This window comes from Ixodes scapularis, unplaced genomic scaffold (genome assembly GCF_016920785.2).
Source record: "Ixodes scapularis isolate PalLabHiFi unplaced genomic scaffold, ASM1692078v2 PGA_scaffold4__175_contigs__length_147842914, whole genome shotgun sequence".
In the NCBI taxonomy this organism is placed as follows: Eukaryota; Metazoa; Arthropoda; class Arachnida; order Ixodida; family Ixodidae; genus Ixodes; species Ixodes scapularis.
This window is the reverse complement of record NW_024609879.1, coordinates 57862363-57884034: the sequence shown is the minus strand read 5'-3', so window position 1 is coordinate 57884034 and position 21672 is coordinate 57862363.

Genomic DNA, 21672 nt, shown 5'->3' with positions numbered 1-21672 from the left:
AAGCGTAGTTTTCGTCGCTGTTAGGAATCCAAGATAGGCGAATGTTGGTCAGCTTATCTGTCCGTGGCGTCGGAATATAAAGAAGCTATATTCAACGCCAAACACGTTTTTTTTTTATTAACAGACTTCCATCTTTGTTATCCACTGACCCACGCAAGTTTTGGAATGTCATCAGTATGCGTGAACGTAAAGACCCTATTGAAAGTTCCATCGAGATACGTAATTTGGGACACTGACTGCGAGTTAGCAGCCTTGGTGGAAGGTCCATTAGATGACGTCTGACTGCCACTGCCAAGGGAATTTCATCAACAAGGGCAGCATTTATATAAGAGTAAAGCTATACGTACTCATAAATATCGCCAAATGCCTCGACAAAACAAAATGTTCGAGAAAAAGCATAAGGAAAAAACGCAGCTCCACCACGGATCGAACCCGCGTCCACTTGCGTACAAACCGGACACCTTAACCCCTATGCTATGCCATCGCTTAGGAAACTCGACTTGACCATTTGTTTTATACGAGTTTAGCGGATTGCGTATAGCCATTTCCCTCCGATGTGCACTCCGGAGTGTCGTATAGCTTTACGCTTTATATAAAGCTCAAATTCCGAGGTGGCAATCTTGGATGGCTATGAAACGGTTCACAAGCCGAGGTGGCCATCTTGCATGGCTGTGAAATGGTTCACAAATCCTTAAAATGAATGTAATTCATGACATCAAAAATCAGGAAATGTGTGTACCCGTCCTTTGTTTTTTGCCCCCTTTTGAAATTTGCGTTTTTCGGGCAAAAGGAACATTTGTCTACAAACGGGACCACATGCACCGTAAGCATGTTTCAAAGAAACGCCCTCGATGTCTGAAGCTTTCGGGACGACTGTATACACTTTAATTCACAAAACCTATGCGACTCCGTTGAAGCTAGAGAGCAAGCATGCATGCTACGACAGCTAGGCAGCCCTGGCTTCCACGGACAAACGCGAGCAGCAGACATACCTGAACTACGCTCGCGGATGCTTTTGTCTGCACTCTTCATGAAAAAATAATGATGAGGTGCGACACACCGGTAAGGTCAATAGCCCATGCCAGATAGAAAGGTATAAATTTTCTAGCCCAAACCTGTCGGACCGAGTCAGGAGCATTTTAGTATTGCAGCGCGAGATTCCGACAATGAGCGCATCGCTCTGAAGAATGCTTCGGCTGCAAATGCAGCTACGCCTTCAGCATGTTATGCAAAGCACTCGTACATCATTCGCGGTACTTCAGTTCTGCTCACCTGCCATGTAGAGTACTTTCGCGTCGTAGGACGATCCTTTTGTTCGCGCGTCTCCGGCCCAGTAGACCTGGTACACCTTGTCGTCTTCAACTACACCGCTAAAGTCCCTTACATCGTCGGAACTCGCAACAGGCTGGGTCTTGTCGGGTAGAAATTCTACTAAAACATAAGACATTGTAGAGCCCGGGCAGGATCGACAGGTTGGAGCACGCGGGCAAACAAAACGAGTCGAGAGCGACCGTTCATGGAAGCTCGGCGAAGCGAAAGTGGCGTGTTCGGCGTTTCGGCGGGCTTCTGATGAAGATTGTCGGTCGGGTGCGCGTCATATGTCTAACATCAGCGGTTTTATGGGCTCACGTCCCGAAATCGTTTCCTCAAGTATAGATTATATTTTTTATTCATAGATTTGACGAAATAGTGGTATCCGAATGAACTTTACGTCCTTTGACCGTACGTCTGTCTGCACGTCAAAGCTTTTTGACGTACAGTCAGAGACAATCGATGTACAATCAGAATCGCCATCGAGACATCTTGATGGCGTTTCGCGGCGGCCGACTTCCACCAGGAAACCATCAGAAAGCCGACAAGCGGAGTCTGACTGGAGTTTGACTGTCGGTCAGAGTAACTTGTTGGCCAATCAGACATGCTTGACGTACAGTCAGGCACAGTCAGCGATCCACTAGAAAACATTGACTGCCAAACAGGGTTACATTGATGGATTTTTCATTCGGGGACATCCGTCTAAAATCCGAAAGTGACCTGTTGATTCCACGTCATCAAAGCTGTGTTCTTTTGAATAATACCTTCACACGGTTCTTCACGAATTGTGCACCTACTGCATTACCTGTTATACTAAATTTAGATTCTACACGCATGAAGCCTATTTTCATCGACTCGGTTGGTGTTTCTAAGCTGATAGGAGACGCGAAAGGTTCATCTTCAGTAGGTATTGATGGCATCAGTTAAAAGTTTTTGAAAAGTACTGCGACTTATTCATCTGTCATCTTGTCTCGGAGTTTTACGCGGTCATTGCAGTGTACCTCCCTACCCGGCGACAGGAAAATTGGCAAGGTGGTTCCGGTGCACAAATCTGGTGATGTTTTTAACCCTTGTAATTACAGACCAATTTCCTTGACATCCATTCCATGCAAAACACTTGAAAATGTGGTATACTCCAATCTTATTATTTTCATTGAATCAAATTCCTTCTTTACATCCTGCCAGCATGGTTTTCGTAAACATTACTCCTGTGAAACCCAACTACTCGTTTTTACTAATGACTTGTTTTCTGTGTTAGACCGTTCATCTACCGTTGAGTGTGTTTTTCTTGACTTCGCTAAAGCCTTTGATACAGTTCCGCATCGTCTACTACTTTACAAACTTAGCAGACTTAACGTCGATAGCAATATTTTAGGATGGATTAAGTGTTTTTGCATGATCGCACCCAGTATGTATCAGCTAACGATCATGATTCTCAACTTTCTTCTGTGTCATCAGGCGTCCCTCAAGAGTCTGCCCTAGGACCCTTTCTTTTCTTTATCTAGATTGATGACGTTCCTGACTCTATTTTCTCATCTATTAAAGTTTTTGCTGATGATTGTGTTTTATATAAAGAAATTTCTAACTCCTCTGATGAATCTATCCTTCAAACCGGTCTTAACAGCATTTCCGTGTGGTGCGACACTTGGCTGATAAAACTCAATGTTAACAAATGTAAGGTAATGAGAGTCACAAGATCAACTAATCAATCCAATCAGCCTTCTTATCTTCTTAATTGTTCCCCCTTGTCTTCCGTTTTTACCTATAAATATCTGGGTGTTCACATTAGCTCTAATCTTTCCTGGCAAACACATATTGAATACATTGCTAATAATGCTAACCGCATGCTCGCATTTCTTTTTCGTAATTTCTCTCTCGCTCCGATTTCTTTGAAACTGTTATTATATAATACACTTGTGCGCTCCAAAATTGAATATGCTTCGTATGTATGAGATCCACATATTAACTTGCTTGTTCTAATCCTTGAATCTATCCAGAATCGCTGTGTCCGTTTTATTTTGTCCAACTATTGCCGTTTAGCTAGCGTCTCTCTGATGAAACAAACATTAAATCTCCCCGATCTCTCTATCCGACGTCGCATCTCCATACTATGCCTCTTTCATAAAATTTATTTCACCAACGACAGCCTTTGTCAGTCACTTTTTACAGCCCCCTTTTATGTGTCATCCCGTTCCGATCATCGATGTAATGTTGGCGTACACACTTGTAGGACTAACCTGTACTTCAACTCCTTTGTCTCCAAAACCAGCGTGGACTGGAACCACCTTCCTGCCTCCGTCGTCTCCATCAGCGATCACATTACCTTCAAGTTTGCCATGTTTCATGACTTGACATCATAACTATTCTTTCCTTAATATGTTTTTGTTTTCCACGACTCACCTCTGTGACGCCCAACGGCCCTGAGAGTAAATAAATACATGAATAAATAAATAATGCCATGGTCTATTTGAGGTGACCTAGGACCTTTTCCATAAACCGTTGGAATGTAGCTGGAGCGTTACAAAGGCCAAATGACAATCGTGTGAATTGATAGAGTCCAGCGGGAGTTAGAAACGCAAATTTTTCAGCATCCTCTAGGTTCAACGGAACTTGTCAGTACCCGGATAACAGGTCAGGAATCGTAAAGTATCTAGTGCCTTGTAATCTGTTGAGCGAATCATTAAGACGGTGTAGAGGGTATACGTCTTGTTTTGTGATGCTGTTGATTTTTCTATAATCAACACAAAAACGGATAGATCCATCTTTTTTACGCACCAGGACAACTGGTGACGACCACGGGCTGTTGGATGGTGTGACAACCCCTTGACTAATCATGTCAGCGACTTGTGTTCGAATAACTTCGTATTCGACGGGAGCCAATCGACGTAAGGACTGGTAAATATGAGCATGCTCACCTGTGTCAATCTTGTGTTCCACAAGATACGTGCATCCCAGTTCGTCGGGATTAAGGGCCCACATGTGCGGTAAGTCGTAATGAGTCTCTTGAGTAAGTCAACCTGATGTTTGTCGTGGAATGAACCAAAATTAAACACCTCCCAAGGTACCTGGTCACTCTGATTTGAAGCTTGTGCTGGTGGTCGTGCTTGATCGACCGTTGCTCTCAAAAACTCGGCCGAAAGAAAGAGAAGTGACTCGCCGACGCGGGGTCCTTGTTTAAGCTTGGCAGGGGTACGCCCGATCTTCATCATCAGGATGCTGAAACAACCCTCAGTACACGTAGTCGACATTCGAGGTGCTGCTACTTCGCAATCAGGCCTCTAAATCCGCGATGCTTGATGGACAATGTCCCCGTTAAGATGAGGTGAGTTTGCTTTCACGTTGACCCATATGGCTTTTTCTGGCTGCGTCACCGTCGTAGCAGCAATGCGTACATCCCAAGTCTCTTTTTCAAGGACAGAAGTAGATTGTTGAGAGACATGCGGTAAGCTTTTTATTTTATCTACCACACAAGACGCACATGACGTCCAAACGTTCATGGAGTTGCGACAAAACCACCTAAGCAGAGAATAAAAAAAATGCCCAAAGGCTTATAAAATAATTCCAAAACAACCAAAATGGCGCAAAGCTATGACAGGCACCATGAGCATGCGGTTCCCAGCAGTAAGCGGGCTCTCCTGAATACCGGCAGAATCGTTTATAGAAAAGGAGCCGGCTTTAGCACACCAACCGTACCCAAGAATCACGGGACAGACACAATCTGGGATTACGACAAACTCTTCAACGGACGTGCGACCGAATAGTGTGATGCTTCATCGAACTTTTCCCGCAGTTGGTATGGTAGTAGCTTGGGCCGTGAATAGTGCTGGGCAGTCAGAAGAGAACTCAACGTTTGAAGGAAGTAAAGACTTATCGACAGCATCGGCAGTTGCCCCAGTGTCAAAAAGTGCGTCTACAATCCCCAAGTGTCCGACCAGTACAGGATGCAAAGGAACTGATATTAACTGGCTTGCAACTGATACAAGGGGTCTTTGAGCATTTACATCCGGGCCTGCCCCAGGGGACCGGGCGGCGTATTAGCAAACCGTATCCCGTACAGTGCCTGACCACGCCCCCTTTGGCGCGACGCAAAAGCGGCAATTTCATTGGTTTTCAAAATGTCATGTGAGATGACGTCACTTCCGCGCCGTTTGAACGCATTTTCGTCTCGTCAAGATGGTGACCGCCGCTACGCAGGTGGGTGAGACGCGCGTTACGCTGAGCCGCTGTAAACACTTCGTCTCACGCGCGTGCCTAGATGACTCAAATGCTTTCAACTTAGCGATGTGAACTCGTATTTCGGTAAGATGAACGCCCAGGACTGCACGCCGAGATGATGCCACCGCATACGCGCCGCTGCCGAAGTCGCCCCTACGAGTACGACCACTACGATCGTCGAAGTTCGCCGCTGCACCGTAGCACCAAATGCTAGCAACTAATGCTTTCACCTCGGCGATGTGAACTCGTTTTTCGGTAAGATGAACGCCCAGGACTGCATGCCGACATCATGCTACGCTGTAGCATTATGTCGTGAGATGCGCAAATCCAACCTACTGCGGTACATTTACTGAAGGTGTCAGTCATTCTGAGGGGCCCGAGTACTTTGATGGTCATAGAACGACACCTCCATCGTTTTCCGAATTCGCAATGGAACGCGCGTAGTCATCAGGCGCACAGCGCGCCCGCGTCACAATTAGGCGCGAATTTGCGTAACGAGAACATATTCACGTATAAAAAGCATTGCGTCCGCGTCGAGCCGTCCTCCTGCTAGCATTTGGTGCTACGGTGCAGCGGCGAACTCCAAGGATCGTTATGGGTCGTACTCGTAGGGGCGACTTCGACAGCGGCGCGTGTGCTGTAGCATTATGTCGGCATGCAGTCCTGGGCGTTCATCTTACCGAAAAACGAGTTCACATCGGTAAGTTGAAAGCATTCGAGTCATCTAGGCACGCGCGTGAAACGAAGTGTTTACAGCGGCGCAGCGTAACGCGCGTCTCACCCACCAGCGTAGCGGCGGACGCCATCTTGACGAGACGAAAACGCGCTCAAATGCGTTCAAACGGCGCGGAAGTGACGTCATGTCACGTGACATTTTGAAAACCAATAAAATGGCCGCTTTTGCGTTGCGCCGAAGGGGGCATGGCCAGGCACTGTTTGCTTTACGTTTTGCTAATACGCGACCGGGCGGCGTGCCGTTTCGCGACGAGGTAGAAGCAGTAGCGCATTCGAATGCAAAATGGCCGCGACGTTCGCATCGATAGCACGACCCATTAGCATTTCTCCATGAATGCCCCCCCCCCCCCCCCCCCCCCCCCTCGGGGTCCGGAGCTTCTGGGCCACATACTTTGTTCTTTACGTTTTGAATGTTTTAACCACTTGTAAAGATGCAAAACCGGGTCATTTTCATAGAGTGTTATGACTGGTATAATAGCAATATATAAGCTTCACCGAAATGCTGACGAGCCTTGAATAGTCATTATATTCATTTCGATTGTTATTTTGCTTAAAATCTTCACTTGTTTTCACAGACCTTCTGTGGAACAGAGGTTTTGAGCCTGAGATACAGCGAAGTTAAACATCGTTCGCTGTTGAAGAAAAATGTGCTAACCAATGCAATTACACTTTTACGATGTTAATAAAGGTACTTACTATTCCGTACGACTCAAATGACAAATATTTGTATGTCTTTTTCCGGCGAAGAGACAAAATGCACGCGCGTTTTCTCATGGAATGTACAGGAGCACCGCAGAAGTAGACTAATTGCTCTCTGCATGAATTTGCCTCCCGAAAGTCGCATAGACACTAGCGGCAGTTGAACCTCTAGCGTGCATTAGTCTCGTACAATTTACTTGCGCCTCTCGCACAGGTGCAGAAAAGTTTAGTTTATTACGTGGCCTTCAATTAATTTTGAATGTACATGCACAGGGAGCTTCTCATCCGGTGCTACTGCGTAGTTCTTGCCGTCTGTCTTATTTTTCCAGATGTCCTTCGTTCGTTTGTCACGTATATCCCCCATGATTGTCTTTTACCCTCGGGGCAAGAGGAAACACAAATCTTCTATACCTTCTCCACCACAAGAACCGCGGTAAAAGAAATCCGGCTCCTGGCAGAGCATTACTAATTTCTCCGTTAATGTGGAGAATTGAGATACATATAGGCGAATTTTAGATTATATATATATATATATATATATATATATATATATATATATATATATATATATATATATATATATATATATATATATATATATATATCTGAGAAGAAAAAGATCCTTTGTGAAAACACCAACAAAGGACGATTTAATCTTCGACGTTTCGGCCGGAGTCCGGCCTTCGTCAGGAAGAACTTTTACAGATGAACGCGGGTGGTATGTATACAATGCTACGGTCGAGTCCAAATTTCGGCGGGTTGACGGTTGGAGCTTTCGTGAGAGAGAAACGTAGGGCATTTCTTATCCGGGTGAAAAAGCTTGACGGTCGGGACCAAGTTTCAAGGACGGCGGGATGACGGTTGTAGCTTCTTGAGAGTGGGCACAGGGTGACTTTGCGTCGGGGCGGATAGAGGTGACCTGGACGATAGCCTACATAAAACGAAAGTTACACGCGCAAACTAAAGTGCTGTCTCCAAACAAAAAAAAAAAAAGAAGAAAACGGCACGGTCACTTGTGTTGTTTTCTGAGGCATGCATGAGTCAGAACTGGCTCATGCATGCCTCAGAAACATTGTTCCCTTCCAGGTCTGACTCATGTATGCCTCAAAAAACGGCACAAACAGCCGTGCCGGTTTTTTTTTTTTTTTTTTTTTTTTTGAGACAGAACTTTTGCGCGTGTAACTTTCGTCTTATGTACGCTATCGTTCTGGTCACCCCTGCCCGCTTCGACACAAAGTCATCGTGTGCCCCCTCTCAAGAAGCTACAACAGCCATCCCGCCGTCATCGAAACTTGGTCCCGGCCGTCAAGCTTTTTCACCCGCAAAAGAACTGCCCTACCCTTCTCTCTCACGAAAGCTCCAGCCGTCAACCCGCCGAAATTTGGGCTCGACCGTAGCATTGTATAAATACCACCCGTGTTCATCTGTCAAAGTTCTTCCTTACGAAGGCCGGACTAAGGCCGAAATGTCGAAGATTAAATCAACCGTTGTTGCTGTTTTTACTGAGGGTTTTTTCTTCTCAGTTATATACCCACGCCTTTGGCCTCCCGCCACCATGCCCGCTATATATATATATATATATATCTTACCTAGACCTACACGTTTCAATCGCCCAAAACATCGCTTCTTCCTCCGACAACTTAATCCTGATAGAACTACTTAGCGCGGAGTACGAACAATGCGCAACACTTCCTTTTAGAGCGCAGCTCTGGCGCACGTTTCGGGCTTGAGTGGCGTCGCCGTCGCCGTCGCCGTCGGCGTAACTGCGCGGTGCATTATGCGTAAATTTCCCCGCTAAATCTGGAGGAAAAATTTACCCGCTAAATCCAGCGGTAAAATTTCCCCGCAAATTCTAGCAGAAAAATTTACCCGCTAAATCTGGCGAAAAAATTTTCCCGCTAACTCTAGCGCAAAAAGTTACCCGCTAAATCTAGCGGAAATATTTCCCCGCTAGATCTAGCGGAAATTTTTTTTCCGCTGGGTTTAGCGGGAAAAACTTTCCGCTAAATCTAGCAGGGAAAATTTTCCGCCACATTTAGCAGGGAAACTTTTCCGCTAGATTTAGCGGGGAAATTTTTCTGCTAGATTTAGCGGGAGAATTTTTCCGCGGGTCACGTGACCCCCCCCCCCCCCCCCCCCGAGGTCCCGTGACACCCCCAAGGTTCAGTGACCCCCCCCCCCCCCCCCCCTCGGTACCCTTCCCTACTTCTCCCCAAGAGCTACGCTTTAATTCGGCATTACAGGGAGTTGTAAAAGGCTTTCACTTTTTTTTCTTCATGTGTAAACGAGCATAGATCTAGGGAGAAGCGTATCACTAATTTTCCTTTCATGTGAATATTTAAGAGAGATATAGGGGAATGTTAGATTAGACATATCTTATCAAGACGTAGAGGTTTCCAACGCCCATAGTATTGCTTCTTCCTCGACAATCAATGTTTGTAAGAACGAGACATGTACAAATTACTGAAAAAAGTAATCAAGTTAAGGTGCTGAGTATTGACGTGGAAAGTGATTTGAGTAGAGTAGACATTACTCAAATAGAAAGTAATTGACAGAATTACTAATTACCGCGAAAAAGTAGCGAATTACTTTGGAAGTTATTTGTGAAGTTACTTTTATATGTTTTTTCTTGTAACAAGAAAGTACAGAGGTTTTGATCCGTTAGCGAAATGTGCTCGCCAAATATGAATCGGCTTGTTTTTTTCACAGAAATTATTTAATAGATGGTTCTGCTTCTGCGTGCCTAATTGTTTTCTACTTGTTAGTCTGGTCAGTGATGTACTGCGAATGTGTCATTTCTACTTTGAGGTTTAGCACTGTCTGAGCTTGATTTTTTAGACAGTGTTTGCTTGTTCACAGTGTTGCGTAAAGTACATCTAAAAAGACTTGAAGTAAAGTACAAAGTAAATGAGAGGCTATGTACTTCAGGTAAAGTAGTAGTTACGCCGAATGAAATGTACTTGATTTAATGTATATAAATACAATATATTTCAAGGTAAGGTTCAAGCACTTGTAACACAATCTTTCATGATGCCCTTTCATTCCCATACAATGTTTTTTTTTTAACTGGAATGCATTGCTCCAGGCGTAATCGGAAGTGCATCAGTGTTTTATGGAAATGACACTAAATATTGCGCAAGGTCAAGTCGCCGCAGAGTAGTTGTTTTTCTCTCACTGACGAGCTATTTGACACAATCAACTTATAAGGCGCTTATTTCCATCGCTCTTACAGTCGCCATTCCTTCGCTCAGAGAAATGACCAGATGACGTCTGGAAGCGCGTTTTCACACGATGATAGCGCCATTTTTTTGTTTTCAAATTCGGGGAATGCACATTAAAGTCGGGAGTTTTAGTTTCCTCAGAGAATACAAGTATATGTTCGGAGAATTGACTTCATGTAAAGCACAATTTTTCTGAATAATAGTACTTTAAGCACCACTTACATAGAGTACTTCCCACCACTGCTTGTTTATTATTTTTCATATGAAAACGTCGGGGAAATTACTACAGGTTTGTCGAAAGATCTTTGAATCTTTGAAGACCTGCATATTTATAGTTTTGGGAGGAAAGGCAATGCAAAAAGGTAATTTTTGCGTTGCCCTTTAGCAGGCTCTTCTTCGAATGCAGCAGAAACTACGGGTGCACCAGATGAGTTTCAGAACTGGTGCTGCATTTTGTTGCCTCCTTTGAGTGAGGATGCAGTGTGTGCACCTCCTGTAGTGGGCGAGAATTTCTACGTTGGAAAGAAGCGGGGATAAACCCTTTTTTTAAATACGTCAAGTCTCCTTGAGCTTCGGGACACAAAGAAATGCCAGCTTTGAGCGGTAATCCCGCGGTTTCTCGGCCTCTCTTGCGTCGTGTCTGTTCGTTCCCGGGCGCGCCTGTTAGCAGTGTTATTGCCGGGGGGAGGGCGGGGGGGGGGGGGGGGGGGGGGGGGGGCTTGCGAAAGCTTTTGGGGGAGTTTCGGACCCTACAAACAATTTCCGCCCCCCCCCCCATTCCTACGCCACATGTTTCCCCCTCTTTGCAAATATCCGCTGATCTTCCAGCATGTTATCTCCTTTATGCAGGAACGTTTGGTAATAGCCACAACAACCACAAAAATTCGAAAGTAATTTGTAACTTGAGCAGAGGTTACTCAGAAAAAGTAATTAAAGTAAACTACTAATTACTGAAGTAAAAATGTAAGTGAAAGTTACTAAACTACTGAGAAAAGTAGTTAAACTACAGTAACTTGAGTAGAGTAGTTGAATTACGTACAAGTCTGGTAAGAACTAATTCGCGGGGTCTTTTAACATAGCGCACAACTTTCTTTTCTTTTTTTTGGTGGAAACGAGTATAGACATAAGGAGAAGCGTTCTCTTTACGATCATGAACGTGGCAATGTAACTTCCTTTATAAACCACCGTCCAGCTTCTTGGCTATTTTGGGACTTACGTAAAACTGAAGAATCAGTAGAATGTTTTCTCAATCTGATGATTGCAAGCAAGTACACAGAACACCCACCCACATTTCGAGCCTGAAAACGAAAGTTTGAGGTATGAAACCACTAATATTAGAGACAACATAATTGCTCCTTCATTACAACGAACTTCAAATGCCACTAGTCAGGTTTTGCCTTAATCTATGGGTCGCATTGTTGTTCGGTCGTTGGAAAGAAAATGTGAGCCTTCGGTTCCACGGCACACAACACTTATAAGGCATTGAGCGACAAATTTGCTGCAAACACATCTGTCAACGAGGGACTAAATGAAAACCGAGGCTCGTGTCTCATCTTCCCATAGCCAGTGACCTCCTACGTCGCCAATCCACCGGCTTGGATTTCTTTGGGTGTGAGCCGTCTGGCTTCTGCTAAAATTGCCTCGCCATGCCGCGTATTTTTTTTTTTTTTTTTATGAGCGCAATTTTTAGGCGTTAGTTTCTGACTTGAGTGGCGTCGCCGTCGGCGTCGGCGTAACCGCGCGGGTTGTATTATGGGACGTTTCTCTGCTAAATATAGCGGGGGAATTTTTCCGCTAAATTTAGCGGGAAAATTGACGTCGCCTGACCTCAACCCCAATTCAGTTTTCTCGCTAAATTTAGCGGGCAAATTTAGCGAACATTTCCCGCTAAATGGGAGGGGAGCAGGAGAGGAGGAGGGGAGGGGGAAGTGGGGGAGACGGGACATACGCTCCCCTCCCTACGACTCCCCTCCTCCTCCTCAAGAGCTGCGCTCTGATTCGGCATTACAGAGAACTGTAAATGTTTTTTTTTTTTTATTTTTAGAGCGCAACTCTTAGGCGCCCATTTCCGGCTTCAGCGGCGACGGCGTCGCCGTCGCCATCGGCGTAACCGCAAGGCCACGTGACCCCCAAACGTCACGTGACCCTCAGAGGTCACGTGGCCCCTCCCCAAGGGTCACGTGACCCCCAAGGTAGCGTGACACCCAAGGTCACGTGACTCCTTAAGTCACGTGACCCCCCGAGGTCAGGTGACCTCCCCGGAGCATATTCAAGAATGAGGGGAGGACGAGGAGGAGGAGGAAGAGGAGGGTCTACCCTGCCCTCAGTACCCTTCCCTCCTCCCCCTCAAGAGCTGTACTCCAATTGGGTGTTACAGGGAGTTGTAAACGGCTTCTTTTTAAAGATAGATTTACGGGTGGCACTTTGCAGAGATTTTGAACTCCTGGGCTTTCGTCGTCGCAATGGTCAAACCTTTCTCTTCTCTCTTGGCGCGAGACCAGGGAAGTCAGGTTTTGGAGTACCTCGTAAATAAGAAAGCTTAAGTGCTGAATTTTCCTGCGTCACTAAAGAAGGCCACCGTAGGCCACAGATTATACACGACTACGTCGTCAGCGTTCAGCTGGGAGTCGTGTCCAATCAGGGAGAAACCGACCCCTAGTCGAACGCTACCGTAGTCGTGTGCAAACTGTGGCCTCCGATGGCCTTCTTTAGTGACGCAGGAAAATTCAGCGCTCAGGCTTTTTTGTCTAGGAGGTGTTGGGGTTTTCCCGTCGGCCGCACAGCGCGGAGAGAAAAGAGAGGGGAGCCCCGGCATCCCGCCAGTAACGACGCAATCAAGGGAGGGTCTTCGTGTTGTCTGCTTGAAAGACTTGTTTTCCCACATTACTCGCGTCATGAGAAATCCCACTTTGGCAGTGTCCAGTTGCTACGCGTAATGTCGGATGGTTTTAGAAACTTCCACCACGCTTATCCACTTACTTTAAAGATCACCGAGCACTAGCGGCGGTCGTCAGGGGCATCCACGACGCCAAACACGGCGGCTATGAGAATTAACCACGTCGCACCTCCGTCCTCAGGCACGTGACGGCACCCTTACACGCGCATTGCGTGACTGTGCTACACCTATCGCTTGCGTTCCTTCGCACATTTCATTTTTAAAGCGACTGCTTTACATGGGAATCTCGCGGTGGACCTCGCTTGCTCGTGCTGGTGTTGGTTGCACTGCAGCAAGGCCATGGGAGGACAGGGTGTCAACAGCAAGCACAGCTGTTTGTTTGACATCATAGCCACTCCCATGAGAAGCGAACTGTCAAGGGAGGTCATGATGTCACGTGACATCACAGTGTTGAGCATCGTCTCAGTGTCACGCCATGTCAAACTGTCATGTGACGTCATGGTGCCACTTGAAGTCACGTGATCTCAAGGTGTCACGTGACGTCACTACTTTGACGCTATGTTTAGGGGGAAACCTTTCCACTTAATTCTGGTAGAAAGTGCTGCGCGTGAAACTACATGAAGTACTAACGCGCCTTCATTGCGTTAGGTGCAATGACTGGTCTATGCGGTCTTTTTATTAGGTTCTCTATTACGAGGGTGTTTCTTGTTTCATACATCAGAGACAGAAAAAATAAAAACACAAAAACTGACATAAAACTTACGTGTTCGTTTTTTTTTTAAATTTTTGATTAGAGCTAGTCGTTGCAAACTACATCACACTTCCAGCTATGGCGACTTGAACAACCATCACAAAAAAAATTTGCTTGCTCAGGACAATTTAGCGAGCATCGTCATAGATGTTTGGTGGTGAAGATTCCGCAGGCTCTGGATGCTTGGCCCGGGTGCTGTGATGTAGCTTACGTCCTAGAAGAAAGCGCGCAGGCTTTAAGAGGTTGATTTCAAACAGGAACGATTTGAATGAGGACCTAGTAAATGACTTGAGTGATTCATGTCGTTCCCAATCGACTACGGGGATTCCAGTGTGGCCTCATCCAGTCCGCGTTTCTTTTTAATTTCCTTTTTTTGTTTTTGACATAAACAGTCCCAGGAGGAATATTAATCAGAAACAACTCAAGGTTCATATAGTTTCGATATTGTAATCCGCTAATTGGGCATATACACGAACTTCGCATTTTACAATGATCTACAGCGTCTACCAAAAAAAAAAAAACAACGTGTAGTGTTTTTGTTATGTTTTTACCGCAAAACTAAACTACACAACGCCAAATGCTCAACCTTCGCCCAAATGTAGCGCTAGGGATCCGGACCAGATGCCAAAAGTTCAGAACAAACCGATATATCAAGTTCAAAAGGTAAATGTGATTTTCTAGAACTTTCGTTGTGAAAATGGGGCCGTTCCCGAAAACTCACGGTACCCCACGAGGCCTTCATATGAAAATCTTTTGTCGGTGACAGCGTTTCTATCGGTAAAAGTTTATTTTCATAGAATACTTTAGGAACAATACATGTACGAAGGATCTTACGTTGGTGCACCAGAAATGGTAAATTTAAATAATGATTCATGGTAGTAACACATGGTAGTACGGTGAAAGTTCCAAAGGATTTAGCGTATTCGCGATTAGGAACGTATTCAGCCGCAGTATAGTTAGCGACGAAAGAGTGGGGTCCCACAAGGCGCCACCATGTTCTAATTTTGGACGGATAAGCGTTTTGTATTATGTGAGTTTGCAGTGAAGACGGAAAAGGAAGAAGTGTTCTTTTTAAGTATCCTAATATACGGTTTGCACAGCCAACCACATATTCGACATGAATCTTCCAAGAAAGTTCGTGTTGTTTGTATAGACCATAGGTAGAGCTCCTGTATGGACTCCCTACAGGAGCCCGAGTTACGCGCGAAACACATGTACGACGAAGCCGTCCGATCGGACGTGCGGACTGCCGGAATGACCTTCGAGGGAGAGGGTTTTCGTAGCACCCGAGAGGGGTGGTTCCCTTTACGACCCATTCCCAATACAACCTTCTCGTTTGTACCTTCCCGTTTCGACCCGGCTCAAAACGACCTTCTCGTCTCATCCTTTCCCGTTTCCCCCTTTCCCGAAACAACCTTCCCCCTTCGACCATCGTTCGGTTCGTTTGTATTGTTCGTTAACAGTTGATTAGTTTCAAGTGTCCAGTGCCTGTTCTCCCTGCTCACATCACTTCTCCTTCTCCCGAAACAACCTCGGAGACACTGCACCGTAAGACAAGCGCTGTGTCGGGGAGGGCTCACCCGAACGTTTGCAACTTCATCGACCTGCAAACGGGATGAGGCCTTGACAAGGATATCGCTGCAGAAGCTCGCAAATGGTGGTGCCGTGCGGGCCAAGTGACCGCCGCGAATTATCACAATTGAAGTGTCGCCTCTCTGGTGGCGCGATTTTCCTGCTCGACTTCCTCAACCAAGGCGATACCATTTTGTGGTTTATGATTTTTGCCTGTGTACGCGACAGTTCTGTGTTTGAACTTGTAAGAAAATGAAGTCGCAATGATATGCCCGTCAGGCTGTTTGATTTAACACTTTTTAAAAATATCCCGTTCACTATAAGGAAGTTTTAGAGTAACGTACGTAAGCGCTTTGGGTAACCTAAAAATAGCGTCGCTATATATAAACTTGGGCAACGCAAATTTTTGCTTACTCAAAGTGCTTGCCTGCGTTAGTCTAAGACTTTATTAGGGAGTTTTGTAGAGCGCGTTTCCCTTTTCGCTAAGCCCTCCGCAACGAAGAAGCCGCTACTGCGCCTGCGCGCCGATGGCCTCGACTATAGAGTTCTGGGTATCGTAGCGGGTTGCGGAGCAGCGTCGAGTGACGTCGAAAATGGTGTTTGAAAGCTCTCTGTTATTGTACAGAGCGCGAAACCGTTAGCGCGAACAAACGATTGTTGGTTTTAGCTGTTTGTCTAAAAAAATCAGAAGACTGCCATCAATATTATTAGTGTGTATGAAAGTGCTCATCTGGGCCACTAACTTAAGCGGTAAAATGTGGTACCTTCTAGTACCATTTCAAAATAAAATTCGAAAAATCACCAACACCGTTTTCCTGGTAACGTTGTCGCGCAGTGTACATAGTTCATTTTGCAGTTACACATTTTGGGGACCATCTTGAAGGAAACATTTTAAGTGGTTCAACTAGAAGTACATTTCGTTGAAGCTTGTCTGAAAGTATTGCATATTTTAAGAATACGTTTACAAGCAAAAATATTTCACAACATAACTGAATTGCCCGCCTGCACCTTTGCATTAATTGCATCAACATGATTTCGGGACATATTCTTAAGTAGAAAAACTCCTCAAAGCAGGATTAGAACGATGGACACTTTCGCGAAGAGGTTGAGATGTGCGGGGCTTTATACCAACGAGTTCAAACAGGGCGAATTCAAACATAAAATATGTCTTGGCTACGGGTTAAAATATGAAGGGCGTTTCGGGAACGGGTTGAAACGGGACAGCTTAAAACAGGAAGGTCGTTTCGGAAATTGGTCGAAACGGGACGGGTTCATACAGGAAGGTCGTTTCAGGAATGGGTCAAAACGGGACGGACTCAAACGGGGATGGGTTGCTTCGGGCTACACCCCCGGAGAGCGTTCAAAACCCTCGCCTCCGACCGTCGTATTGCCTGGTCGGACATCGGATCGGACGGTTTCGTCGTGCATGTGTTTCGCGCTTTATGCGGTTGTTTCCCACGTGCCACCGCTCCGCTCTTTGCCGAGGTCTGATGACGTGAGAAGCAAAATTCAAGTGCCGTGCAGGAAAGCCACCGTTACGGCCGTTTTGCAGAAGTTGCACGTGCCCCGGCGTACGTTCCCCTGCTTTTGCAGCCTCCTTTTTTCCTGTTTTTTTTCTAGGAAAGGAAGAGAAGGAACGCGGCGCTATTCGCCGAATTCAGTCAAATGGCGAGCAGAATCCCGGGCAATGCAGGCAAGCCGGCGCTACGAGGATGAACGCGTAACTGTAACCACATAGGCCAAACTAAGCGCCATCTAGGGCACTCATGATCGATTATCAAGTTTCCGCCATATTGGGGGGTGGGGGAGGTGATTCCGTCCCGATACCCTTACAAAATTATGTATGGACACTTCTAGGACGTTCTATAGAGCAGCGTCCATAGGAAGAACAAAAGGCATCTATCTATAGGCAGACCACGACCGCTGTTGCCTCCGTGGAGTTGTCCTATGGCTGCCCTATAGAATATTGGCCAACGGACGTTCTATGGACGTCCTATTCTATGGATGATGTGTGGTCATCCTATACCCTCTCTATGGTAAGACACCATATAGAGTCCATAGGAACTCTATAGGGTGTCTACACACGGTTTTTACGGTGTCTACAGGGTGCCTGCAGAAAACCCGTACGAAGTCTACAAAAAGTCCCTAGGGAGTCCACAGGGAAGCCATACAAGGTCTACACAAGCTCCTTATGGGGTCGGCAGAAAAGCCATACAAGGTCAACAGGGAGTCCCTACAGACTCCTCAGAAAAGCCACTCAGTCCGAAGGGGTCCGCTACGGGGTCCGCACCGACCAAAGTTTCTAGAACAAGTCAGTTGGGAAACTGCTAAAGAGCTTGCTCTAAAAAACCGGCACCGATCTGTAATCGAAAACCAAACTAATTGCGATCGCAACACCACCATTCCTCCCGCAGCGTCCACTCGGATAACTGCACGACAGCATGTGCTGGTTTGGGACTATTGATTTTCGACAGGGCGTGACTTTTCTGCTTTGGCTTTAATCGGCCATTTCGGTGCCGAAACATATACGGTATAAGAGGGGTTTCAGGGATGCCAACCCCCGTCTCCCAGGCGGACGCGCCGCGAATTGCCACCGAAGTTAGGGCGCACCCAGGTCGGGACGCGCTACCTGAAGTCACCGGTGAGGCATGGCTGTATAAAAACAATATTAATTGTGCCGCAAATCCCTATAAGCTAAAAGTGTATGCAAACATCACGCTCCTTGTCACTTTGTACTAATCTCCACTATATGTTCTACAAAAAGCGCTCTTTCCCATTTGTTTTTACGCAAAAACGTGCTCCGTAAAAGCCATTTTAAAGGGTTTAAGGACCCTTACGGGTCTGCAAACAAGCTATACAAGGTCTATAGGGAGTACGTATGGGGTCCACAGGGAAGACATACAGGGTCCACAGGGAAGCTATACACGGTCTACACGGGCTCCTTATGGGGCCTGCAGAGAAGCCATACAGGGTCTGCACGGAGTCCCTACGGGGTCCATAGAGAAGCCACTTTAAGCGATAGTGGTACCGCGGTGTGAGAATCGCGCTCCCTAGCTCCTAGATGATTGGCCTCATAATAAAATGGCTTGCCTACACTTTCCTGACGTAAAAAAAAATAAAGTAATGCTTTGATACTGCGCGTATATGGCGTAAGTAGAATTACGTGTCGCGCGCAGACCCAGCCTAGTATACCGCTGTTTTCCGACGATCATCCAGATGACCGCCATTTTGATAGGCACCAGTGCGCCCCTATGGGTTGTGAAAGGTGCGAATACCTACGGGGCCGCAGAGACCCACATATACCTACGTCCCAGTGAGAAAGTAAAACAATTATTCTGGCACATACTAAACACTTCCATCTCCACAATGAATATACCCTGAGGTTGAATATGCCTCCAGACATCAATGTAACATATTGATAGCCGGGACTTAAATAACAACTCTAACTCGGACACCTCGCTCCACCTAAAGAAAACGTCTACCCGGCATCACTTTATTAATGTACCAATATATAGCTCACACCATAGAGAGGCAATAGGATGTCCATAGACTCTCCGGGAGCCTAGAACGGAAATAAGAAGGAATGAAAATGTTTTTCTTTCGCGGAGATTTCTATAGCGTTCTGTAGGCCATTCTATGGCAAACCAGTGGTACATAGACGGTCTAAGAACTGTCGACAGGAATCCATAGGATGGACAAAGGGTAATAGAACGGCGAAAGTATGGACATAGGACGTCCATACATATCTTTGTAGGGGTAGTTTCGCCCGACAGACAATGATCCCGGCAAAGTGGAAGTCGTAGACCCAAAAGATATGATCACGTGCTGCCAGCCCATTCCGAACCCTTCACGCAGCCTCTTCGAAAAAGGCCGCTTACTTACCTGGATGGCCCAGTTTAGCACTTGAGTGACGACTCTTGCGACCTTGTTGTTGAATATTGCTTCTCCAGAATTTCGCGGCTGTATTTAATTTATTCAATAAACGAAATTAAAATCAACCCATTGAGTATCGACCAAAACATTGTTTACAAACAAGCCCGCAATTGCCCACCAGGCGAGGGCACTGCGCGCGCGCAGAAACCAGATTCGGCCTAGATGAATCACCTGCGCATGCCCAGTGCTGACAGCAGCGCCACCGCAGCGGCGTGATGTCAGAGAATTCAGTTGGTCTATACAAATACATTGCCATAATGACATAAAAAAAACAAGTTAAAGGCAGAGGCGCCTCGCGCACAGGCAGAAAACGGTAAAAAAACGATATGGCGGTTTTAAATGGCATGATGATGATAGCTGGCAGGAATTTTACATTTGGCCTATTGTTCTTTCAGTTCCTTCTTGTTGTGTTCGGTATTGCATGCGCATTGAATTTGTTGCCTGCAACTCGGCGCGTTATTGTCTTAATTTGTTTCTTCTCTATATTGCTGTTTAATCGTTCAGGCTGTTGACAGGCCGTGCGGATGGTTCTGGAGACGCCTGCCAATGTTAAAAGCCAGTATTATGGTGCCTGGAGCGCGTCTTCGACTGGTGTGTTTAACATCATATGCTGCCCATACCTCAAAGGTGGTCAGAAGTGGCAACAAATGACGTAACAGAAGCCGGGGTGACATGCCGTTGCGTGCCGCGATTCTGGCAGTTGGTCATAGATATGCTAGCGAGAAACTACGGGTGTTGCTGTCGTCACTGCGTCCCCATAGTACTTCTGGCTGCTGCAGCTTCCGTCGTCTGCCACACTGGAGAGCGATCTGCAGCAGGACAGGCATCTGCTACATACACCACAGCCGCTGGGACGCCGCCAGGATCGCGACTGGCTACAGCATGATACTTCTATGACGTCACCAAGCGGAACTTAAGGGAACCACTTTCTTTAACGTTCTGAACACACCAGTGCGAGACGCGTTCCAGGCACCATACCAGTATTGGCGACTCCAGCGAATTAAACGCCGCGTAGCGGCAACGCCGAGAAGCTCAGGAGAAGGGGTCGTTTCGACTGTGTCGTCTGTTATCGCTACTTGGTTCTCGTGGGAAGCATTGAAACAAACACTGTTTCCAGTAATTAGTTTTATGCTTCCGCCGTGTTATTCATTGCCTAGAAGAAGCTTTTGTTACCGTCGAAAATTCGCTTTGCTATCGTATGTTAGCGATTGTAAGCTGTTGTGCAAGAGATGTATGGTGGTCCGCGTGCTGAACGACGAAAACGACCTCCTTTCGTCCGCCATTTTGCCTGATCAGCGCGCGCCCTATAGCTCGCTGGAGTCGTGAATACTCTTTTCAAGACCCCAGTAAGCCACATTGGTGGGGGCCATTTTTGGACGCCCGAAGCGCGTGATTGGATCCGAGCTCTCGCCGAACGCCGACGGAACCCTTTTGTGCCAAATCGGATCATTGGCGCAGCAGCTACTAGATGCCGCGCTTGTTTTCCAAAAGACCCGCAGCTGCCTCCAGTGGTTTCTTGCATCTGCAGCACAAAGCTTCGCCCAGCAGCAGTGGCGGCGGCTTCATCAGACCGAGCTAAACCAATCCTCACGACTTGCTTTTTGTGGCCAAAGGTTCCAGCCGCTGGCTCTTCGGGATCGCTGTCATCATCGTCGCGCCGCGGTTCGTGATCGGTGATCGGGATTCGGTTGTCTGGCCAGGCGACACTTCGAGGGACTGTCATCAACGGCTGCAGCGCGTGGGTCATGAAAGAGAGACTCAAAGAAACGAGCCCTCGTTTGTGCACACGAGGTGTGGGCAATGCACTTGCGCAGTAGCCAGGTTCGCGCAAGAGGAAGCGTTTGCGCATGCGCAGTGACGCGGTGCTTATATGGCGCCCGTTCATGCTCATACGGCGCGCGTAGTTCTTACATGATTTGGTCGTCGGAGACACATGCGATTCTTTTGGCGTTTGAAACGTGTACTTCTTGGTAAGTAACATATATCTAATCTAAAATACACCTACATATATCTCAATTCTCAGCACAAGAAGAGAAATCAGTAATGATCCGCGAGAAGCCGTACTTTTTTCTTTCCTATACGGTTCTTGAATTCAAAAACGTGTCCAGAAGACACGCAGGGATCGCGCGATGACGAGGCAGCCAAGCGCGCGTCGCCGTCGGTTCAGGTCGGGGGTAAACAAACGCTCTTGGGGGAATTTGGCGGGAAAACAAAGGCACGAGGTGTGCAAAGAGCAGAGAAATTTGCGCGCCCTGGTTCGTTGTCTCCCGTTCTGCAGAAAAGCGCATTCAGAAACCTTTCTTTTTAGAGCGGCTACGTTGAAATGGTGTCCTTCATTT